The sequence below is a fragment of the Podarcis cretensis genome (assembly GCF_951804945.1).
Source record: "Podarcis cretensis genome assembly, chromosome: 6".
NCBI classification, from domain to species: Eukaryota; Metazoa; Chordata; class Lepidosauria; order Squamata; family Lacertidae; genus Podarcis; species Podarcis cretensis.
The window spans coordinates 73,244,074-73,262,674 of NC_137175.1; the positions used below are offsets into that span (position 1 = coordinate 73,244,074).

The 18,601-nt window shown below is 43.1% G+C and overlaps 1 long non-coding RNA gene across 1 annotated transcript; it reads right to left on the minus strand.

Moving 5' to 3' along the window:
• Positions 1-843: 843 nt before the first annotated feature.
• On the minus strand, positions 844-9,042 carry LOC307219003. The gene is made up of 3 exons (XR_013840245.1): positions 8,735-9,042; positions 8,170-8,415; positions 844-1,003 (listed from the first exon to the last, which is right to left on the minus strand). It is a non-coding gene; the product is annotated as an uncharacterized lncRNA (long non-coding RNA).
• Between the last annotated feature and the right edge of the window lie 9,559 nt (positions 9,043-18,601).

Genomic DNA, 18,601 nt, shown 5'->3' on the forward strand with positions numbered 1-18,601 from the left:
ATCTGTGCAGACTCTGAGAAGTCTAGTTCATTACTAGTTCCAAAAAAGAAAGGAGATCCCTTGGCCAGCCCAGAATAATCTGAGGAATCAGGGGCTAAGGCATGACAAAGGAATTTGTGCCCCTCCTTGTTCTCCAGTTCCTACTCCCATCAGCTCCAGCCAGCAGAACCATTGGTCATTGAAGATGGGAGATGTAGTACAATGGAGAAAGTTTATTTGTAGAGATGTCTGGTGCTGATTAGTGCTGGCTCTGCCTCCATAAGGGAAGCAGAGAAGCTACACCTGTGAAATATTTGGGCCAACAGTTCAAAATGAATCTTCACTGTGGCAACTGCCCTGGTGAAAGGAAACTCCTATGGTTCTTCCTATTTCCTTGTAATAATGTAAACATGAAGAACCAATAAAAAAAAGAGCTGTGGATTCTGAGTTTATTCAGTTACTCGCAATCCTTTTTATTGCTGGGTTGCAATTTGGACCAGGAAGTCTGCAACTGGGAATCTCTTGGGGACCTTCAAAGGAGTTTCCACTATATCCAGAGATAAGTGGTACGTGGCTTATTTTTTATGCAGGTAGCATCTTCTTCTCTCATCTGCTTTTTTCCCCCTCTAGAGATTTTCCATAATACAGCCTTCACTAATCTGGTACTCCCCAGATGTTTTGAACTACAACTCCCATCAGGTAGCTCGGCCACATCATGCTGGGGTTGATGGGAGTTGTAGACCAAAAAATCTGGCAGGCATCAGGGTGGCCATAGGTAGTCTTTCCCTACAAGCCTCTGTGGGCAGGTTCTTCCTTTCTCCTCTCAGGAAACAGGACATTATTTACCAGAGTCTGCTTGCTATGATCTTTCCCATAAGTTAGGTGGGTGGGGTTGCCTCCTGTGGCTGTTGCAAGGAGATAAATCAGGGATGTGATGTTTAGAAGGGGTGTTGGTGGGCACAACCAGTTTTTCCAGAGGTGGAGTATCTCTTATCCTGCCTCAAAATATCACAGAGCCTTTGAGCTGTGAAGATGAAATAGACAATATGTGCATAAGTGTGTTCTAGGATAATGCCAACTTACATGTTTCCAGGGATTGTGTGTGGATTCTAAAACCTTCCCATATACAGATAGCACCTGAATATTGAGCATAGCACAAAACTCCTTGGACAAACACTGTGCTTTCCTCTGATTCTTCTATCATCTCTGATGGTCAGGGCAGAGAGATGAAGGGGAGAGAACAGAGGTGAGCAGTTCCTATGAGGGGGCACAAGGTGAGTAAAGGCAAAATTAGAGAAGGGAGGGGAATTGAGGTGGTATTCCGGTAATTTGCTCCATGTCAAAGATGTAAGAAATTAATCATGGTTCTTTTAATTGTACTAAAAGCATTTAGAAAGAGTTCAGTTCTCGCTTAAGAAAAAGGTTTGGAACGCTTGAATGAACGAGGCTGAGACTACCCTAATTATGTGTATCTATATATTTTCCGAAGGCACATGAAGCTTAAGTCGAAAACTGAATTATTGTACCTTAAGTCAACAATCTCCAGCCTACAACGCTGAAAACCAAACCTGGAGCCTGTCCTGGCATCCGCTGTAACTACTTGAATTATAGATCTGGAGTGAGCTCTTATATATATGGGGAGCCAAAGTATGCTAGTGGCGAAGGAGAATTCTGTTTATTGAGATATACACTAGCAACCTAAGGAAGCAGTATTGCAGTGGAAATGAGTCTAAATTACTTGTAGAGAAGCCTGACATATTTCCAAGTAATAAAAATGTTACACCCTTGCACTCTAAATAAAATCTTAGTTGCTGTTGACAGTTGGTATGAAATCCCAGTCAGAAATACCAAGCTGCGAAAATAAGGCCTAACTTTTGTTGTTGTTGTTATTATTATTGTTGATACATCTGGCATCCAATCATGAAAGACAATGTCCGTGTCACTCGGATGGCCCCCGGGCATTCACTATATCTACATCGAGGTTAAACATCTATGTGAAGATGTGACAGCACACCTTATAAAAGATATTATTGAGTAATATAGACTTTCTGTAATAACCAAAGAGTAAAGAATATAGCTTTTTAAAGGTCTCCCCATGGCTGATCTCATGACTCAAAGATGAGACACTGTGCTGCAAGCTAAGTAATAAAATCTGGTGGAGACTCTGGGCTAGCTTGTGACAAATCATATCAAAGTATTATTAAAGAAGGAACTTGAGACCCAAGACTATTATTGATTCTTGACAGAATTTCTTATAAATAAGTGTTGCAATCTGATCCTGGGCTAGCCAAGGTCCTGGTAGAATTCCACCTATTTACAGGGCAGGTTGCAAAACAGTGCCATTATATTACTGAAAGATGAAAGGAGCGCATTTGGCTGCAGAGACAGGGAGCGCTGCCAGAGGGAGGCCAGAGACAGTCACTGCCACAATGGCCCCAGAGGGTGAGACAGGAAAGGGGGAAAGCGATGGCATTTGTTGGCCCAGATCCCAGGAGCAAAGCATCAGGCAGGCTTTGAAGCCTTCACAGAAGTCTTCGTCAGGTAGCATGGGGAAGGAATGTATTACTCAACTTGGTGTAGAAAAAAACTTTGTGGCAAACGCGAGTTTTAGAAAACACACACACATACAGTTAAGACCTACAGGTTACAACCCACCTGGAACCGTTCCTCACACCAGCTGAACACATTATTTTGCAAAGGGGATTTGAAAATAGCTAGTTGCAGAGTGGTCTGCTGCTAAGAGACAAGTCCCCTCTTAGGAATTGGCTAAAACAAGATTGCCAGCAATCGTGTGTCCCTGCAACAACCTGTGGATCAAGTAAAAATAATGGACAAGATATGCACAAACTGTCTTCTTTCTAAGCTAAAAGGCAGCATCAAAGACTACGATCAGAAAAGGAAGCACATCAAAGGGAAGGGATGCTCAACCCTCTCTTGCTATTTTCCCAGTCAAAATGTGGGAGAAGTGATTCACGGGGTGAGGTGTGGGAAATAGGGATAAGTATCCTTCCCCCTATTGGGAGAAAAAACAATTAGAGGTGGACACTTAGGAGCAGGTATGGAGAGGAGCAGAAATAACTAAGCAGCTTGTTCCTTCCCCTGCCCCACCACGATTTCTTTGCTGAAATTGCCAGCTTCCCACAGCAATTTTCAGGGGTTTTTTGTTTTTAAACTCAACTCCTGCATCTTCCGTGTATGGCCTTGTGCTATTTCACAATGTGAGTGGGAGAATCAAATATCTGTGCGGGGTGATCCAAATCTCTGTCTGTGGGAAGGGCTGTAGCTCAGTGACAGAGCGTCTGTTTTGTATGGCGGTAGGACTGAGAAAGATCCCTTCTCCAAAGAGCCTGGAGAGGCACTGCCAATCCATGGAGACAATACTGAGACCAAAGGTCTGACTCGGTATAAGGTATTTTCCTCTGTTCCTATGAAAGCATGCAGGGAGAAAGGTTCTACACCAACCTGACACACTAACTTCCTATAAGGATCTTTGGTTCTTCAGTTTTTAAATACAGAAGCATTTAAACATGTGATCTAGCCTCAACATGTGTACTGTTCTCCTTAGACTGTTCTATGGGCTTTTCCAGAACACAATGAGTTAGATTCACAAGCCTCCATCTTAGAGCTAATCTATGGGTTCAATCCAGACTTAGTCGCTTAGAGAAGACCTACCAAAATCAACGGGAAGTAAGTGGACCTCCTTTAAACATGACTAGGCCTGGATCCAGCCCAGAGACCATCTGAAGGCCTGAAACAGACCCTCCAAGTTTCCCTATTTTCCAGGGGCAGTCCCAGATTTACAGAAGCCATCCCGGTTTCTGATTTGATCCTAGAATGTCCTGCTTTTCCTTAGGATGTCCCTATTTTCATCGGAGAAATGTTGGAGGGTATGGGTTATGTGACCCTCCAGCCAAGGAGATAAGTAACTTTGCAACCTTTAGAAGACATTTGAAGGCAGCCCTGTATAGGGAACTTTTTTAAAAAAAATGTTTAATGTTTTATTATGTTTTTATATATGTTGGAAGCCACCCAGAGTGGCTGGGGCAACCCAGTCAGATGGGCCAGGTATAAATAATAAAATTACTAGTAGTAGTAGTAGTAGTACCGAGTAGGATGTCCCTATTTTCATCAGAGAAATGTTGGAAGGGTATGCTGAACAGAAGAAGAAGAAGAAGAAGAAGAAGAAGAAGAAGAAGAAGAGTAGTAGTAGTAGTAGTAGTAGTAGTTTGGATTTGATATCCCGCTTTATCACTACCCGAAGGAGTCTCAAAGTGGCTAACAATCTCCTTTCCCTTCCTCCCCCACAACAAACACTCTGTGAGGTGAGTGGGGCTGAGAGACTTCAAAGTGTGACTAGCCCAAGGTCACCCAGCAGCTGCATGTGGAGGAGCGGAGACGTGAACCCAGTTCCCCAGATTACGAATCTACCGCTCTTAACCACTACACCACACTGGCTCATTTAGTAGTACATTTAGTGGTACATTTAGTACATTTAGTGGTATACATTGGAGCAAGAAGAGGCATAAGAACATGAAAACATAAGATTAGCCCTTCTGTATCAGACAAAGGCCTGTCAAGTTTTGCATCCTCTTCCTCACAGAGGGCAACCACATGACATTAGGAAGCCCACAAGCAATTGCTGTCACTGCCCAACAATTGGAATTCAGAAGCACGCTGCTGCCAATTTTGGAAGTAGCCATTGATGTCACTATTCAATTTCCATTTTGTATTCCTGAAAGGAGTAGTAAGAAAGGGTTTTTGAGCGTCTTTCCTTCCTAATATGCCTTATTAACTTTAGACTGCTGTTTAAGATGGGGGGAGGGGGGAAAGCGTGTTTTCCCCTGTGCTTATAACTGTGCTGTGAACGTGTTAGTGGAATGAATCTGTGACCCTTTAGAAAACTAAGGACACACCTCCATTAGTGTCCATATTGCTGCACCGAAGAGGCTGATACAGTCAACTGAAATGACAGGGTGATAAATATAAAACCACTATCATCAATAAGACTGGAATGTAAAAGCACTTAGTTTCAGCCTAAGTAACTCCCAGAAAGTTTGGTTTCAAGAACCAATGCATCATCCATCACGACTCTACCTTCTGTTGACAAAGTAATTGTAAGATATCTAGAATGGAGGTTCAATATGAACTGACATTTTTGAAAGGAGGAATTGTGTGCTGCACTTACTCATTAAATGTATTTTCCTTCACTAAAGATGTTTCCTTTTTTAGTTTATGTATGAATAACTTTAGTTAAAGTTCCCTTGACACACTGACTTTGCTTTGAATAGCACCTTATATTCATTAACATAAAACCTGAAAGAAAATAATTTTAATGCAGCTTTTTTAACACTTCAAAAGCCTTTAACAAATTGATCGAGCACAATTATGTATTCCAAAGGGAATTATAAAGAGATCACAGAAAGGTTGAAAAGTTCTGGTTAAAGGAGAGATAAAAATATTCCTAAGTAGAAACAGGCATGCTGTGCTGGAACTTTAATGCTTACCAAATTGTAAAAGTAATAAAATTATTTCAGAATGTCAAAGTTTGTAGCCCAAGTATGATCTGGCTGATGATAAGTAGCAAAGACAAGGTACTTGGAGGTTAGAAAGCAATTTAGGTTGAAGTTTGGCTAGCCAATGAGGGCACCATGCAGCCAAAGTTCGGCACTTCTCGTTGATTTAAGTGTTGAAGTTAAGTGTGTGTTTACATCCCTCTTGCTGAAATAGATGGAACCTAAAAGTGTTTCATTCAGGTGGATTGGGCCCTAATTGTACTACAATTTGTCACTGCAAAGCAGAGCAATTATCATTGCTTTTAAGGCTTATATCAATATGCAAGTCCAGGTATTTGCATGATATGTTAAGTGTGCTCTCTAAGCATGGATATCCTGACTTTATCAAAAGTTGTAACAGAATTTTAACTAGTCTCAAAGGCTTTGTAATGTTGCGTTCCTATTGGGGTTCTGATACTTCAGTATTATAAAAGCTGTGCCACAATAGACGACAGAGAATTAAATACCAAGGAGAAACAAGCCATTTGGTGGCTTGTTTACTTATCGGTACTTCTTTACCCTTCAGTTTGGAATGGACAAATCTCAATTTTAGTTTTGCTTCAGTTCTGATTACCAGTCTTTAGCTCACCACATGTCAGTATCAGTTTATGTGTGTGAGTTTTAAAAAAAGGTCTAATGAAAATTCATCAGCATTTTAGTGACATTTCTCCTAACTCACACATTTTTGTATGCACTTTTGCCTAATTTACATATTTTTGCCACCAATTTCCCCATATATCATGCATTCTTATGTTATTTTCACTCATGTATGCATACATTATTCTAAAGGAAACATTTTTGTATACCCTTTTAAAATATAAATAGTTTTATTGACTTTCCAATATCGTTCCAATAACAGTCTCATTGTAACAATGCCGATTTTATCCAATTAATGCAATTCTTAAAAACCAATTATTAATATACCAAATTAAACAATTTAGCTAAAGTTGCCTCCTCACAGCTAGATTTGATGGCTCCCTCTTTATTATTATTATTTTCTGCTTTCCAAAATCTTAATAATTTCAGTTACATTCCCTTCAAGATAATAATCCCTTATACAACAGCTACAATCTTATGGTTTCCATTCGTGTTAATATATTAAGTAATTTATAAAGTTTCAAGTGAGGTACTTAGTCTGTAATCATTATTCTTTCCTGCATGTGGCAATTCCCCCCCCCCCCAGTGATGCTGACCCAACCATATATGGTGTTGTGTACTTCATTTTTGTATGCACTTTTTGGTTGGAGAAACGCCTCACAAAATATAGAGAAGTGGATCCCCCCAGAGCAATGCTGGGGCTAGGCAGCCATCGGCTGGGAATTCCCTGTCCGGCCGCTCTGATTGGCGGACTTTCCCACCTTCTGAACATTTGAATCCTGGGCCAATCCGGTTGCTGTGAGTGGGCGTGGCTTCGGTAAGCTTTGTACTTACAGAAATAACGCATGAGCAGAAACCCAGTCATCCTTTGAAATGTGCATTTCTCCCAATTTCACCATGCAGCTCCTGAGCCAAGTAATGTGTCAAAAAGTGCACATTAGGGGAAAACATGCATAAAGTGCATATATTAGTGGAAATAACATACAGTGGTACCTCGGGTTAAGAACTTAATTTGTTCCGGAGGCCCGTTCTTAACCTGAAAGTGTTCTTAACCTGAAGCACCACTTTAGCTAATGGAGCCTCATGCTGCCACCACACCTCTGGAGCACGATTTCTGTTCTCATCCTGAAGCAAAGTTCTTAACCTAAGGTATTATTTCTGGGTTAGCGGAGTCTGTAACCTGAAGTGTATGTAACCTGAAGCGTATGTAACCCGAGGTACCACTGTACAGTCAAACCTTGGTTGTCGAACATAATCCGTTCTGGAAGCCCATTTGGCTTCTGAAATATTCGACAACCAAGGTGTGACTTTCGCTTGGTTGCAGAAGATTCCTACACTCAAGCAGAAGCCACGTTGGATGTTTGGATTTCGGAAAATGTTCAAAAACCGGAGCGTTTCCTTCAGGGTTTTCGGCGTGAACATTGCACTGCAAAAGTTGCACGCAAAAATGCAACTGCTGAACAATTTCCATGAAGAACTTTTTCTTTTAAGCCAGCTGATATGGGAATGTGAAGAGATGAACTCAAGATTGGAAAGGAGAGAAACTGAAATGGACAATATCGCCCATCCCTAAGATCAAGAGCCCACTCTTAGAAGGATTCCCAGTCATAGAGAGGCTTCCATGTACAATCCGCTAAATGCATATAGAAGCCCCCCTCTGACCTCCAAGCTGAATGGGCAAAGATCTGAAGAGAAGCCCACCCACACTTATGGAGAAAGGGGTTATGTGTGCCTTCGTTCCTCACTCGACTGCTGTAGACTGAATGCATGCTCCTAAGCATGAACTCTGAAAGCAAATAAAGAAGGATATTTTTAACATTGAATATGGGAGAAAGGTCTCATTGTTCTCAGACAAAGGCTTAGGAGAATAATTTACTGTGGCCAGGAACATAACTAATTTGTTTAAGCCCCACTGAGTTCACTAGGGTTTGGTATCACTGTGGCAAATGGTCTAATTTTAGCTCTTCCTTTGTTGGATGCAGTGAACTAATTGCTGTGTCCATACAACAATATAATCTACAAGGGTATGTTTTGTGTTTACCTCATGAGCTGAATGTACACTTCATCCTCTCCTACAGGCTCAGGATGGGTTGAAACAGTTGTGGCTCTTACAGCCAGATGTTCTTTGAAGATCTGAGACTCTCGAGATAACACGCGCACTTCTGTCTTCCAGTGGTTTTAGCCTTGGCAGAAGTCTTTGTCAAATGTTTATTCATGGACATCATTTGCCGAATAATGCTGCCATAGCTCTTTTTACGCCCAGGATCTGTGACTTAATGCAAGCATTCTGCTCTTGAGAAAAAGAGACACAAGAAGTAAAGCTCAATAAAATATCAAAAGAAGACATTTCAACATAAAAACTCTTCACAGAAGCATAATATACTGTTTCAATAGCTCCTTGTTCCTACACTCCTTATTTTTCTTGGAATTCATCTCAAACTTTGCAAGAGAAAGGGGAATTATATTGTCATCTTTAAAGGAAATCTCTCCGTGGGTGGCCTTGCGTACTTAATCTGGCCTTGCAGTCACCAGCAAATTATCTCTAGAATGCCCCATGAAATTACTCTTTCCCCCTTTTGGAGTGGGATTCAGTAGAGACACTCAACTAAGCAATCTTCTAAGCCCCACTGGAGTCAACCAATCAGACACATACAGGAACACAGCAACCTTGGGTCGTATCCAATGCTGCGTGTGCTGTGTTCTGTTTACACAGTGGGACTTCTCCTTCCTCTCCTCTCCCTGCATACCCTCAAAAACTTCCCTGTCTTGAGTTGATTTTGAGGGTGCACGGACGGCTGCAGGAGAGAGGAAGAGATGGGAAAGTTATTTCGCAGCAGTCTGCTGTGCTAGCAGAGCAACAGAGTTGGATAAGCTTCCTTGTTTTCCATCCAAGGTGAGCCCAGATAGATGCAGTGACACCCAGGGAGACAGTGGGTTCCTCTGAGTGGGCCCAAGAGACTTTTGCTGCCTGCTGTGAAGGGCAAGATGGCACCCTTCCTTCTTGTTTTTACCTTTAAAGGTTTTGACCTTTAAAGCCCTATGCAGCCTAGGACCCACGTACCTATGGGACCGCCTCTCCTGGTATGCCCCGCGGAGGACCTTAAGGTCTACAAATGACAACACCTTGGAGGTCGCAAGTCGCAAGATGGTTAGATTGGTCTCAACTAGGGCCAGGGCCTTTGCAGTACTGACCCCGACTTGGTGGAACACTCTGTCACAAGAGACTAGGGCCCTGCAGGACTTGACATCTCTTCGCAGGGCCTGCAAGACAGAGCTGTTCCGCCTGGCCTTTGGTTTGGACTCAGTCTGACCCTTATGTTTCCCTCCCCTTATGGTTTTGATCTATGGGCTACTATTAAAATGAGGCTTAATTTTAAATTATAATTTAACCTGTATTGTCAGAGCTGCCCCTAGGTCCCAGCTCACAGAGGACCAACGCGAGGCTGTCGTTATGTACAAAAGTCTTTATTGAGGTTCAGTTTCCATTTCAAAGCCGGATCGTGCAGCTCTACGTCTTAAACCCTAGACCGGCGAAGTCCCGTCTGAATCTCCTCCCCTCTGACACCAGTTTAAGATCCTAGCCCTGCTCCACCTTTTCCGCTGCTTTCTCCTCCTCTGGGTCCTCCTGCCCGCTGGGGCATCCCCCTTTCTGGACTCTTCTGACGCTGAGTCGCTTAACTCCTCCCCCTGCCTCCGGCGGGCTTTAGGACCCGGTTCCCAATCCTCATTCTCTGCTGTCCCGCGCTCCTGTACATTTGAACTTGCCTCTCGCGCCAACCCAGTGACCTTCCTCCTGACCGTTACACTACTTCTGTCACTGCTTCCCTCTTCCGGGATACTGGCCGGATCTGACCTCCCCTCCGTTGTCTGACTCTCCGATGGAGGTGTGGTCAGCCCTGCCTTATCTTCTCTCCCTGGTGGGGAATGCACTGGCCCCGATCCTTGGGACTCTTCCCCCCCACTCTGCTCTGGTGGGGAAGCTGGTCCTGATTTCCAACTACTGCTCTGGGAGTCCCTGCTGCCCCCTTGCTCCTGGGGCGTTCCCCTTGGGAACCCCCTACCCCTGGCCACTGGTGCCCCCTTCTGTGAATCTTCCGATTCGCTGGAGAGGCTCATGGAATCACTCGGTCCACTGTCCTCTTCTCCTACGCTCCCCTCGGATTCTTCCCCTTCGCTCTCCATCTCCTCTCTTCCCTGTGCCTCTGCTCCTGAGCCCCTGACATGTATTTTAAATTGGTTGTTGTTTTTTTCAATTGTAATTTTACTGGTGTTAGCTGCCCTGAGCCCGGCTGTGGCTGGGGAGGGCGGGGTATAACTAAAATTTTATTTATTTATTTCTATTTCTATTTCTATTTCTATTTCTATTTCTATTTCTATTTCTATTTCTATTTCTATTTCTATTTCTATTTCTATTTCTATTTATTTATGGATAAGGTGGCAAACCTCACTTTGCCACTGGTGATAGTCCTCCACCACACTTGAGGGCAGCTAGCCAATTTAGGGGCCACAGGACACACAGAGTTCTTCCCCACAACACTGCCACGCCATTCCTCTTCTGCATGTGCCACCTGAGGCAGCCACCTCACGCTGCCTACTGACAGAGCAAGGCCATGGTCCATGACCATAATGCCCTGATAGTGAGCTTCTGAGGTGCATCAGTCTAATTCTTCCTGGAAACCAAGTCCTGGAATAGATCGACTTAGGCCTGACAAAGGAAGACAAGCCAAACATTATTTCATGTTTAGCCAGACCTCTTTTTTTGCTTACCTTTAAAGCATTAAGTGTCCACAGCATGGGCACCTTGCCCGTACCTATTTGTGAGAGGTAGTTTGGTGGGCAAATAGTGTTAGTCTTGGGACATCTGGATCCCATTTCCTGCTCTTCCTTGAATTCTCTGGGCAATCAAGAGGTTCAGTTTCTCATATGTAAAAAAGGATCACTAAAAACACCTACCTTATAAAGCACATCCAGCCCACCTTGGGAAATATCTCCTTCCATACAATCTGGCTTGGAAATGTAACCCTAGAGCCCTTTAAAAAATGGTGCAAATTATTGCTATTATGAAACCACTTGATCTGCCCTTCTCGAATGAACATTGAGATTGGGATGTTGTCATCCTTTGGATTTTGAACATCATCAAATTTTGGCTGCTGCTTGTGGCTTCAAAAAGCTGTGTGAGTGTGTTTTTAATGCACATTTTGAAGGAAAATCCATTTAGAAATGTGTATTTTGTGGAAAACCTAGGTTAGAAATGCATATTTAAATATGACTTTCTGGACAGATTTTTCTTTTTTTAAAGCACTGCATGCTAACGAAGAAACAATATAGAACAGATTTATATGCAGACTGATCCATCCATCCATCCATCCCTAATTTCACCAAGCATTAAGGATCCCACAAAGCTTTCAGTGAGTGCAAGACCTTTTCTTCCCTATGCTGCCAAGCCATCTCAAATCTTCATCCTTACCTCATTTCCCCTTGCTTTTTGAATCATCAACAGCATGTCTGTTGGTACTTGGACTTTATTTTGTGTCTACTTAGCTCCAGACCCAAAGAGCAGTCTTTAATCCCAGGCTGCTAGGAGTGAGCAGGTCACTTGGATATTGGTAGACAACCAGAGACAAGCCAAACTGCTAAGAACCATAAAATAGATAAATATTAATTTAAAGCAACCACTGGCCTTTACGATAAAAATTGTAAAAAGAGGTGCGGGGGCAGACTTTTGCACCCACTGATTTTCCATGAGACAAAAAAACCCCACCCTTGTACCCATTTTCATTTAATTTATTTAAAATTGCCCTGAGCAAACACCATTAAAAAATATAAAAAGACAAACCTCCAATAAACAGGACAAGAATGGATTTAAAATAGTCATCTAACAGCCGGCCTTCATCCATGCATACTTCTAATTCTATCTGAATCTGTCTTGCCCAGTTTTATCCTCATTTCTTTCTTCAATTCCAGAATGAACATATATAGAAAGAGACACACCTCCCCTTTTAAAGGGCTGTTTTTCTTTCTGAATCATGTATGGAATGCGCCTTCTGACTCCATTCTGTGTAAATAATGTGTAGAATAATCTAAGTACCATCATGGCTTTGACAGCAGAAGCCTTGTGATGAATAAGACCTTATGTGGGATTATTATATGACATTTCCAAACTAAATTATATTTATGAGTCATATACAATTGCATTACATTCTCCTGTTGCAGTGGATTTGTGCATTTAGCAAATGCTTTAGGAAAGATTGCTGTCTGGAATCCAGAGGGCTCCATCCCAAGGGGCGAGGGGAATGATCATACTTACAAAATTGTGGACATAATCAATTTGCACATTTAGAGGATTTGTTTTCAGGGGCCCAATGTTGCCACATTTTAATGAATCCCATGGATCACATCTATGCTACATCCAAAGGTTTCGTATATGGTTCCAGGATGGGGTCTTTAGGGACAACTTTGCTGAAGTGAGGCAGACCTGAATCTGGTCAGCGTCTCTTTGAGACGCCGCCTGAGAAACTTATTTATGCCGCCTTGAATTCCACTGTGGAGGAAAGATGAGACACAAAGGATGGATCATCTGCTTGTATAAAGATTTGCCTTGGAGCGTGATACCTAAAGGACCACATTTCCCCCCCTATGAGCCCACCCAAGGCTATGTTTCTGTGCCTTCATCATCTCAGATACAGTGGGTAGTAATAAGAGGTTGGTGACAATCCCCCTCTAAATATACAAACATTTGAAAGAATGCATGGGCAGGATTCCAGGGCTGTGCAGGCTAGTCCTACAACCCGGTAATTGAATCACCCTAACCACCATGCTCCCTGCCACAGAAACAACACAAAACAGCCAGCACCTTGAATTGTGCTCAGAAATGGAGCAGAAGGGAAATGAAGACCAAACAATAGGGCCATGGTAATTGGGATACGTCCAAGGAAATGGGGGCAATTGGAAGGCCCCCAGCTGGCTCCAGCCCACTGGCTGGCAGCCGGGCGATCTCCGGTCCTTGGAGCAGCATGTAGCTGTGACCTGAGCTTCAGAAGCCTCCAGAAGCTGGGCCCACAAGCCAGCAGAGATAAGAACTCTTCGCAACAGAAGGGCAGAGAGAGGCTGTGTAAAGCGTATTTACAGGCATTTTATTCAGCATCTGGACAAAGGAAAAACATGTCTGCTCCCCTTCGTGTCAAAGTAAACAGCATAAGCAAGAGCTATACACACAACGGAAGTTCCCAGCAGGCTGTGCTGGAATGTAAACAGACATGTGACATACAACAATCCACATGTCTGTTCCTCTTAAGGTGGAACGGAATATCGTAACAGTAGCTAGGGGGTGGCGAGGTGGGCCCCTGCCAGGGGTACAGGTGAGGGGGGGGGCAAAATCAGCTTTTAAAATATGTCCATAAATATGTATATAAATAAATATTGATTGTTGCCTCATAAGAAAAGGTTTTAAATAGAGGGTGAACTGAATGGGTGGAGGGGGCGGGATTGGAGGAGAGGTGGAAAGAAGAGCTAATTTGTCTGTGACTAGGGGGTGCAATCTGGACGGTTCTGCCAGGGGCGCAAGGTCACCTAGCTACGGCTCTGCCAAATAACATCACAATTGCATGCTTTTGCAGAACAGGTCCTAGCCGTACAAGTCAGATTTTGCACAGTTGACGTTTCTAATCACTTTTCAGAAGCAGACCCATGTAGAGTCTGTGCAGTAATCTAACTTGGAGGTAGCTGACCAAGTGTGAGGCTTCAGGGAATCCTATCCCTCCCACAGTGGCAACAAAGAAGCAGATAAAAAAGAAGAGTTCTTACCAATTAATTTATTCAATAATCACATTGAGAGACAAAGGAATGTGGTCTCTCTCTAGATAATGGCGTTGCTCCAAGTAAAGTCCGATAGTCTCCATGATACTATGCCACCCCTGCGCCGGCTGATCTGTGCTTTCTGCCTCTGAGCTTTCTGTTCTACTACTCTCAATGCACACCTGGTCCTAGGAGAGGGGGGTGGTCAGAAATGCTTTCCAGAGACACTGCGTCTGTCAGCTGTCTCTCCCCTGATGCTTCTTCTTCCTGCTGCTCTCCCAATATTTCCTAGCTTCCCCCCTCTGCAGCCTCTGAGCCTTCTGCAAACCACTGTTCTAAATCTATACTGTCCTTCTCTTCTCAGGAAGGGGCAGGAAGAGGGGAGGCGGTTCTCACCATTCCTCCTCAGTCCAGTCCCTGACACCAAGGCATGTGTGACTATGGCCAGATCTGCCTTTCCCAGCAAAAGTGGACCTTCCATAAATTGAGCTGTGGGTCAGTTGTAGCATTGCTTGTCATACTGATTTCCAGGAATGGATGACCTTCCGCAAACTGTGATGTGGGTTGCTTGAAGCCTTGTGAGTCAAAGTAATGACAGGAAAAGCCATCCTTGATTTCCCTTTCATTGCATGTCTTCCATGCAAAGGGGTCATGCCCTTGGATTTTTGTAAAAGCAGCAATCTCGGAGTGCGATGGCCAGTGCCGTGGTTGAATATAGAGGACATGAATTGAGTTTTTCCTAGGGATGGAGGAGAAAATTGATTTCATTTGCATTTTGAGTCAATCCTATCTAATGCACACTTCCCCAAATGCAGCAGTGCCCCAGCCAAAAAATGTGTACAGAAATGTGTGTATTAGGGGAACCTGTATTCAAAAATGCACATATCAATGAAAATCTCACACAAAAATGCATGGTATCAGGAAGAATTGTTTTTTAAAAATGTCTATATTAGGCAAAATGTAATAAAAAAGTATAGATTATGAGAAATTAATAGAATGTCTGTGAGGATTAAAAAAATAATTGCAAGCTGATGCAGAAATATGGAGAACTGAATTTAAATCTAGAAAAATAGAAAAGTGAGATTAGCCAAAATCCATTTATTCCTAGTGCCTCCTCAATACTAATATGCAAGAACCTGTGTCACCTTCATGGTTACAATACTATTGTACTACTGAAATTAGCTAAATATTTTACATTTTATGATATTCTTCCTGTGCAACCTACTTGTAATTGGCAATTTATCAACGAGTAAATGTCATTTGAATTACACCCGATTATGGACATTCATTCCGAAACCCATGTTTCCAATAACCATCCATCCTTCTTAACCTGTCCCCCTCCCCTCCCCACACCCCCGGAGCACTCATTCCATAGCTGGGGGAGCTAGACTTCAACTCCCTTTGCCAGTCTTGTGGCATGGAATCTTATGAGGAGCCTTTGTAAAAACACAGAGTCAGCTATGCCCAAATTCTCCCAAGTTTGAAAATGTTGACTTAACGCAAACAGCATTACCGACACTAATGAACACCACCGGCCCTTCGTTCTGTGCAGCCTGGTGTTTTCAGTGGAAAGGGAACATGTTCAGATAATGAAGAGGTTAAGTCTGATTGTAATTAGATTGTGGTATGCACAGTCATGTGGTTCGTAGTAAATTTTCCTTGATTAACTGGCCCTGTTTGTTAACATTAGCACTCTCTGTGTTGGCTGCGGAGACACACCATGGACCATTGCAAGATTAATGAAGGCAGGTACGCATGCTGATTAGATTGTGGCAGTTTAATAAACTCTCCTAACATTAAATTATTAAATGCATTCATGCTCATGCAGCCTATTCAATGGTCAGCTTGACCACCTATGTGCTAATATTGGGAATTTAAATGCAGGGGATGGAAGAAATACAGCCGTGTATGAGGTAATTAGCTCTCATGTCTGATAAATGGGGCAATACCTATGTGGATACATGTTTTAGCGCCTCACAAATAGGCCTTTCATTAACGGGAATCTTTGCTGGAAATTTTATGAAAGGTTTCGTTGTTGTTGTTGTTGTTGTTGTTGTTGTTGTTGCATAAACCATCTGGCTAACAACTACAGCTGCTGTTTGGTTTAATAGCTAGTCAATTTAAAGACGGCAGCAAAAAAGAAAAGAAAAGAAAAAGAAAAAGAAAATAGAAACGTCACTCAGTTTAATGTTATGACAATTATGCTCCCCACAGTATTTCAGGCACCCAGTCGTGGAATGCTTCAAAGTCAATATATTATTTGGAAAATAACATATGAACTGTGAGGCGTTTGTGGTTGTTTGAGGGTGTTCTTCATTGCCCAGATTTGCTCTCTTTGCATATTCCGGTGGGGAGGGGCTGGCAAACCTTTCAAGAGCCAACCAAGAAAGTTGTTTAAAGTTCGACAGAAAGCACCAGGATTCAGTATTTAGTTGCTTCGCCAATAAATCCTGACACAGTCTAAACATGTCTCTGGAATGTGCGGGGAGTCACATTCCGCCTCGTCATGGGCAACGTGAATTGTATGTCAGCTGCTGTGTCACTTCATTTTAAAAGCAACATGCCAAGAGTGCAACGTCCGGATGAAACGTGAACTGTCGTGTCCTTTGATGCATTGTGCTTCGTCCTAAATGGCATCAGAACCAACGGAGTGAATCCATACCGCTGACAAGATGGTTATCTGCAAATAGCCCGTGACTTTTGGTTAGTCCCTTCCCTAGTTTGCTCAGCGGTACTGATTTGGACTGCTTTTCGTTCCCGATTAAGGTTGGGCAAAATGCATGTTTTCTTTAGAATAGGAATGAGGAACCTATTTCAAAGGCCGCTTTGCATTCTGGGCAGCTTTCTGAGGGCCACATACTAATGATGGGCATAGCAACAAATGTAAATTTTATTTTAGTACAGCAGTTTGGGGACATGGGTGGCGCTGTGGGTTAAACCACAGAGCCTAGGACTTGCCAATCAGAAGGTCGGCAGTTCAAATCCCCGCTACGGGGTGAGCTCCCGTTGCTCAGTCCCAGCTCCTGCTCACCTAGCAGTTCGAAAGCACGTCAAAGTGCAAGTAGATAAATAGGTACCGCTTGGGCGGGAAGGTAAACAGCATTTCCGTGTGCTGCTCTGGTTCGTCAGAAGCAGCTTAGTCCTGCTGGCCACATGACCCGGAAACTGTACACCGGCTGTAAGCGAGATGAGCACCCAACCCCAGAGTCGGTCATGACTGGACCTAATGGTCAGGGGTCCCTTTACCTTTACCTTTTCCTCCATCCAGGCAAGCAAAGAGGTATTGTTATCACAGTTCAAAGAAACATTCTAACCAGGCAAAAACATGAAAAGTTGTAGAGCAAGGCCCGGGTGTGGCATGGCTAGGGAGGTTCAGGGAGAGTCATGGGAGCCAGACAGATTTGGAGAACCACATTTTGGCTCTGTGCATGAGCAGGGGTGCCAACTTGAATAAAATACTGGGGGCCCAGGTAAGCCCTGTGCTGCATAATCAATCATATGGCATGGTGCGCACACACCATTTGAATGGCAATGCCCATTAACACTGGGGGCCAGCCCCCTAAAAATGTTATTGGGAGGCGCAAAGGGACATCAGCCCCTAAGAGTTGGCTCCTATGTGCATAAAGTTCCTTACCCCTGCTTTAGAAATTTAAGAACGAGTTTTATTTATCAGTTATCAGTGTTAGGGAGCAAGCCCCACTCAATACAGCAGGATTAGCTAATGAGTGAACGTGCGTAGGATCAAACTGTACCTCCTCCATCAAAATTAACTTTTGATGGTTGCTTCACACTCCAGCTTTTTTGCTTTACCAAACAGTTGTTGAGCAATATGGCGTCAGTTGTCAGCTGGCAGGAAGCCCCGGGGAGATCAATGGGAGTTGTGTCCAAGTAAATAGTTTTTAGGATTGCTGAGTAAAGCACTCAGTTTCAATAGGAACTCAAAGCGTTGCATGTTTTAGAAAGCAAGCAGTGCTATCATCACTTCATAGCACATTAAATGTCGTCTTGCATTTCACTTTTACCAAACACTCAGTTGAGTTTAACACTCAGATTTAGAAGGTGCTGGCAGCTACTTTGTTGAAGATAAAGGCACACATCTGCTTTTGAATGAGAACTGAGATCACATGCTTAAATCTCCATGCAATATACTGAAACCGTATCTCTTTAGTCTTTAATCTGGGCTAATGCAGGTGGGTACTTTTAGTTGTAAAGTTTTATTTGGAAACAAAAAAAACACTCCCTCTCCATTGCTTCTGCACATATATAAAACAATAATTCTCTAACCATTTAATGAGCAGCACTTTCACTTCAATTAAAAATCAGTGGTGAAATACATCTGGTTTGCTCAAGGTCTGCTTTAGGAAGATCTAATCAATTTGCAAAGAAAATCCACCATGGCTGGTACTTAACAGACAAGATCTGCCGTGATTCTGTGGTAAGAAAACTAGTGTACTAAAATGCAATACAGACATCGCTCTACCTACACTGCAGCTGTAATGGTATCTATTCATATGATAAGCTTGGTTCATGGGTGATTGCAGACTTGAGGTCCAGTTCCTCAGGACTTCATGTAACCCAGCCTGTGCTGGAAACCTCAGCTACTGGAAATCTCAGGAGGAGAGAGTGCTATTGTTCTCAGGTCCTGCTTATCCTTTCCCCATATGCATATTGTTGGCCAC